Below are 7,096 nucleotides of genomic sequence, written 5' to 3'. Positions count from 1 at the left end.
GTCTTTGCAGTCAAGAGTGTTTCCATTACAGAACAATTCACATTTCAGAAGAAACCGAACCTATTATTGTGCATTGCTATAAATGTACAGGTAATGTCCCCTAGAATGAGCCACATGGGAACCCGTGAGAAGTATAAAAGAGAATGGTTCTTCCCTTTGCAATGTCACTTAAGGGGTGTACTCTAGATCATTGGGCTACAATCAACAGACCACTAAGTCTAGCGGTGGTGAAGTTCCCTGAACATTTCACTGGATTATGACTTGCTTGTAGGAATAATTGCAGCAATACTTTCCAAAGGAGATGGGGGGGTGTTGAAGCATGAATTGCATTCCATATTTCAGAGCAACTGTGGAAAATAGACAGGGGATGAAGTTATATGGCACTCGAAGTATCATACATTATCTAAGTATATATTTTACAATTATAATCTCACATAGGTAAATATTACTGTCTCAAAGGTGAGGCCTACAACAAAATGTTGCAGTGTATCATCGGTTCCTAAGAGAAGTCTTCCTTTCCAGTTTTTCATCAGTGTTACCTACTGCATAAGTTGCGAACGACTTGAATGGACTATTCCAGCTCTCCAAAGTTCATCTTTGGTTTTCAATTTTTTTCCAATTGATATTTACCATTCTGCAACTGTCATGTATGCTAGTCCTCATTAGGCTGGTTTGGGGGATGTTGTCCCCATAGGATTTATTTGTATTTATTTTTTATTTTTGCAGTTTCCCAAAGCGTGCTGGCTTCTTCCTCTTGCTTCCCAGTGGCAGCATTTTGGCTCCAGTCCACTTTTCTTCTAAACACTTGAGCTTGCTATTAGAAGGAAAGATTGCCGGCACAGAGAACAATGGTTTGCTTGAGGCTACCTAGTGAGATAAGAATGAGATTATATTTGATTCCTTCCCCCAAAGAGAATCCCCTATTTTAAAAACAAAGGTAACAATATATGTCTAATGAAACTCAGAATAAGACTCACCAGAAATTAGTATTACCAAAAAGCATTTATATACACAATGCATTTCAAAAGCAATAAAATGTTCAAGCACACCAATTAGTGTTGTTGCTGTTGTTAGTTGCGAAGTCATGTCCAACCCATCGCAACCCCACGGACAACATTCCTCCAGGCCTTCCTGTCCTCCACCATCCCCCAGAGTCCACTTAAGCTCACACCAACTGCTTCAGTGACTCCATCTAGCCACCTCATCCTCTGCTGACCCCTTCTTCTTTTGCCATCAATTGTTCCCAGCATTAGGCTCTTCTCTAGTGAGTCCTTCCTTCTCATTAGGTGGCCAAAGTATTTGAGTTTCATCTTCAGGATCTGGCCTTCTAAAGAGTAGTCAGTGTTGATCTCCTCTAAGACTTAATGGTTTGATTGCCTTGCTGTCCATGGGACTCGCAGGAGTCTCCTCCAGCACCACAATTCAAAGGCCTCAATTCTTTGGCGCTCAGCCTTCCTTATGGTCCAACTCTCACAGCCATACATTGCAACTGGGAAAACCATAGCCTTGACTATATGCACTTTTGTTGGCAGGGTGATGCCTCTGCTTTTTAGTATGCTATCTAGATTTGCCATTGCTTTCCTCCCAAGGAGCAAGCATCTTTTAGTTTCTTGGCTACAGTCCCCGTCTGTATATGCTACCAAAGGTACAGGGTGACCAACGGGAGTCGGACATTTTTAGAACAGGTAGTACATGGTAAGTGGTGATGGTAGGGAGATGAGCTAGCCATCTCCTCCCCCCCTCCCCCCCCCCCCGGAATGCCAATTCAGTCACAATGGAGCAGTGGACATTACAACATCATTCGTTTGCTTACAACAGCTTTGTTCAAAGTGGTGAGTCTTATCACAGCAACGCAGCGGCTATTTCGCTATTTCGTTGAGAATTCAATGTTGGTTGACATGGGGCCATTTCCAGTCACAACACGATCCTCAGGTGGGTTGAAGATTTCAGAACAACCGGAAACATTATGAGTAAGAAACCACCAGGCCCCGCACGCACGGGGCTCACAATTGATCAACAGCTGTTGGCCTGAGTGAAGGACAATTTCAAGTAAAGGATTGAAAGCTTCATTCAAGAGGATGGTCAACATCTAAATGACATTATTTTTCATAACTGAATAAGTAACTTAAATGGCATGTCTTGACTTCTGTTTTTGTAAAAATAAATCCATTTCGAGTTGAACATCTATGGAGTACTTTTTTTTCAAAACCATCCACCTCCCGTCGGTCACCCTGTATTTTAAGATATCCATTAGAAAATATTCAGTTGTAAGATCATTCCATGCATCAAATAAACATGCATCTTCCTCCATAATCTTATATGATAACTGAAGTCCAATTATAGAGCACACTTGGGTCTCCTCACATGCACATGTGACAACTGCCTACTGGGTGCAACCAGACGTTCCCCGTAGGAAAAGCTGCCTCAAGAGTGGAAGAGCTACGTTGGGGTATTTGTGCCACAGAAGATTCTCAAATGTGCTTTAACTAAATGGCAAATGTTAGCACACCAAAGATCCATTCTGAGAGTCATTGTGCTGCATAGACACAATCAACTCAGTGTATCAGCTGAATTAGGAATGTGTGCCACTATTTACATTTCTTAAAAGAACCTTGAAGGGTATCTAATGCTGGTCTTCCATAACATCCAGATATGCACAAAGCAGCATCTGTGGTCAGGCTCTGTATCCTGTCAAATGTGACTTATTATCTGAATCTCCTTTCTGACAACAATAACCCACTGTATGAAACTCACATATATTTATACATAAATGTATTTTGACTTGTACCGAGAACATTGTTTTTTTAGTGTGGGTGTAAGCCTAACTCTTTGAGTAGTTTTTTTCATTCAGTGACATGTTAATGGAAAACTTTTCTTTCCTCTGAAAACAGAGTTGGTTGGAACCATTGAATCCAGTGGCCTGCTCAGTGCAGTTTAAAGCAGCCCTGACAGGTATCTGTCCGTTTCTTGCTTGGATGCCTTCAGCAATGGAGAGCCCATCACCTCCCTAGACAGTTAGTTCTATTGTCTGACTATTCTAACAGTAAGAAAGATTTTTTTCTGGTAAGCCAAAGAAAAACCCAACTACAGGATGAAAGGCTCATCTGGAGGTCCTCTAGGGGATGGGGGATTAAATCCTAAAGCCCCTTAGGAGACAAGGGTAGAGCATACTTCCATTCCCCCAATAGTACTGCCCCTTACTCTTTGCCCTGTTGCAGCCCCAATTTGTTCTGAAATTCCCCCAACCCTCCAGAGTAGATTGTGGAACCACAGCAGGGAGAGAAAATCAATTCCACCAGTGGAAAGTCAGCCATGGAAAAATACTCAGAGGATTTAAGTGGGCATTAAAAATTAGGGACTGAGCATTAACAGAGAGGAGAAGGACAATTGAACTACACTAGTTTTGTCTCTGGATTAAACTGCACATAGAATGAGCACTTCTATGGAAAGTTACTAAAAATTCTGCAAACACTATGGCCTGGATTATTTTGTAAGAGTAGGTGTATACATTTCTTATAAGGTCATTCAAAATAGTAATAAGGTTGCTGTGTAAATAGTGGAATTCTTTTTTCATCATGGATTTTTATTGCTTCCCTAGAATCAACTTAATAAGGCTTCATCTCCAAGTCACTGGTACTTAGTCAACAATGACTATAGCAGCCTAAGTGATATCTTTTTTCCCCCAAAGTAAACATTGTTGTACAATGTTTTCCCCCCAAACAATGTATTAGTAAAAGCAGTATCTTTTAACAGTTGTAATGCTTTACCCTCTACCCTTTACCCTCAGCACACCTTTCATTTAGGGTGACCAGATATAATGACAAATGAAGCCCATATCACTGTGTAGTAAAACAAGAATTTTAGCAGGTGTAGGGTTTTTCACTTTTTCTTAATGAAGTATGCCTGCCAAAGTTCCATCTGGTAAGGTAACAAGATTTCATTGCATCTGATCATTCATTATATCCAAAATCACAGTCCACAATTCAGTACAATTTGGTGCTGTCCTGTATAATTTTATCTTTATTACATTTTAAAGTAGAATCATAATATTAACATAAAACTGAATACTTATCACCAGTTAAGTTGGCCCTTCTTACTCCCACTTGCAGACATGCAAGGACAACCCTCAGGAAATATCACAGTCACTACCAGAGATGAAGTCAGTAGCCAGTTCACACACAGGAAGTCCAGAGAAAAGCTAGGTTGTCAGGGACACACCCACCAAGAATCTGGGAATTGGTGCACAGCAGCAATTCTGGTATTCTTTACCCAGGGCTGAAGGCTTCTGAGCATGAATCTTCAGAGCCCAACCCAGGGCATTGTTACAAGCTACCAGTGACACCAAAGGAAAGGTTTATTGCTCATAAGTCTGTCTTATGAGGGGTCTTTGTTTCTCAAAAGGGCACTTCTATAGTTTGGCAGCTGGCCAATCCTGAACCTCTCTGTTCTTCTTTTACATGGGGCTAGGCACAACATCTGCCCCTGAGCCTCATAGGAGCTAACAACAACTTCAGCATCTCACCCATGGACCCAAGATCTCCCTGATCTCCCTCAAGGTCCTACTCACAGTGTATAGTTAAGGACAGATAAAAGAAAGTAGTTCACACAATGTATAGCTAAACTATGGAATTCCTACCACAGGAAGAGGCAATGGCCACCAATTTGGATGGCTTTAGAAGGTGGTGAACAAAGTCAAGGAGGATGCTATCAATAGCTACTACCTTTGCTGGCAACGTGTTACTGCCATTATTGGAGGCGGCATTGCTGAGTAGTTGCTGAGGAGCTTGGGCAAGCAGAACTCTTGTATCCACCCCGCTTGAATGGGTGCTGGACTGGATGGACCATTGGTCTTATCCAGAATGGCTATTGTTATGTTCTTAAAGTCTAGTGATGTGGGCAGCTGCTCTGTTCTGACTGGCTTGTGGGACTCCATATCCTCTTCCAGAGAGAAGTTCTCTAGAATGGCAGGCCATTTAGAGAGGAAAAAAGTCTTACAAGTCCCAACATACCTTAGCCAGCATGCTGAAACTTGTGAGACTTTTTTCACTCTAAACATGCATAGCATTGTGTCCTAAATGAATTTCAGTACTCATAAGTTCAAACCTGTTTGGTACTTCTGTTATAATTTTATAGAGTTAAAAAAATCCAAATGAAAAAGAACTGAGGGGCTAAAAATAGCAGAGAAACATATTAAGAATGAAAATCCACAAATGTTTGCTAGAATAAAACTCTTGTTTGTGTTCCAAAATCAGAGCACCTACATGTCCCAAGGCCTAGCGGTGAAACAGATTCATATATTGATATATAACAACAGCCTCACAGATACTTAACCCCAGAAACATTTTATAACATACAATAAAATGTTGTATGTTATAAAATTTATAAAATATAAAATGTTCTGTTTTAAGGGCACAGAATGTAAATTATTATCACAGATAAATTTTTTTATCACAGGGTGACATACCAGCCAAAAGAAATGGCAGATGGAAATCATGTCAGCAGCAAGGGAACTTACTCAGTAAAGGCAATATAAATCTTACTCTTGCAGAAAAATGTAAGCGGCAACAGAATAGAAAATGTGATGAAGCTTCAATCTTGCCTGTGCCACAAGTGCAAGAGTCTCTGGGTGCAGTCCTTGCAGTGATCTAATGGTTCTGCAAGTGAGTCAGCATTTATTCTACCCAAGAAAAAGAGTTGGTGAAAACATGGGACTATTAAAAAGCTTAAATAATATGGTAGAAGAGGAAAAAGGGGGCTGAGAACTCCCCCCAAAATAGAGGGATGCAGCATCTCCTAGCATCTAGATTAATAGCCTCCTGGTCTAATCTCCTCAACTATTCCAAAGCCTTCTCTCAAACATTAGAAAGAAGGGGAGGACTGAGGAAGATTAAACACTAGTCTCAGCAATCTATCCTCCTTTAACTTATCCCAGAATGATTTATGGGGATCTAATTGGGTCCACTTTAAAAGCTCAGGTAAAGACTCACAATCTAATGAAACAAGTTTAAATTTAACCACAGCTGCCCAAGCCATAAGAGAAATTTGACTACAATTTGATTCTAACAGTAGATTATAATTTAAAACACATCTAGGAGCTTGCAGAAATGCATGTAGAAATTAAACCTGTGTCATTTCCAGCCTAGTTAAAGCTGCTGGGAGCCAAATAGGCATTTCATATAGTAAAGAGGGCAAAATTTTTGTTTGTTAAACCTCCAATATCATTGGGATCAACTGGTCCCCAGACTGGAAAAAGAACCTCAAAACAGCAGCTAAGTGAGCTTTTGTTTCTTTCAAAACATGGTTAAGATTGATTGACCAGGTACTAGAAATTGTGAAATGACATCCAGATAACAAAACAAATGCATTTGCTCCACCAGGTGCTCTTTGATTATCCAAGGCTGACTAACTTTTCTGTCAGTACCTGCTTTCTGAAAAACCAAGATCTTTGATTTAATGTAGTTGATAGCCAGCTGGTGGTCCAGAGAGAAATTCACCATAGCACAAAGTATATATCTCAGCCTCACTCTCATCCATGATAATAACACAGCCTCATATGCATACAATACGATTTGCAGGTGGTGAGAATTCAATTTAACAAGGTGGAAATTACTGTGTTTTAGCTTCAGAGGTAGATCATGTGAAAACAACTTTAAAATAATCAATTCAAGTTGTGACAACCCAGATTCAGGCTAGATATCAGGAAAAGCTTCCTCACTGTCAGAGTAATAGTACAATGGAACCAGCTGCCTAGAGAGGTGGTGGGCTCTCTCACACTAGAGGCATTCGGAAAGAAACTGGACAGCATCTGAATGGGATGGTGTAACTTCGTGTCCTGCACCAGCAGGGGTTTGGACCCTGTGGCCTTTTTGTCCCCTTCCAACTTTCATATGATTCTGTGAAACGTTTCAAGGCTAAAATACAGCCCTGGCAGACATCTTTTGTTATGGGATTAAGTGGGAGTAGTTTCCAGTGGCTGGGCATATAACTTTAACAAGCGATATGGAATATGAACACTGAATTAAAAATGGTTGTCTTGGTGGCATATGTAACTGTTCCAAATTGCTCCAAAGGAGTGAGTGAGAGATTGAATCAGATG

This window comes from Varanus komodoensis, unplaced genomic scaffold (assembly GCF_004798865.1).
Source record: "Varanus komodoensis strain SLA01 unplaced genomic scaffold, ASM479886v1 scaffold1, whole genome shotgun sequence".
Lineage (NCBI taxonomy): Eukaryota > Metazoa > Chordata > Lepidosauria > Squamata > Varanidae > Varanus > Varanus komodoensis.
This window is presented reverse-complemented; position numbering follows the sequence as displayed.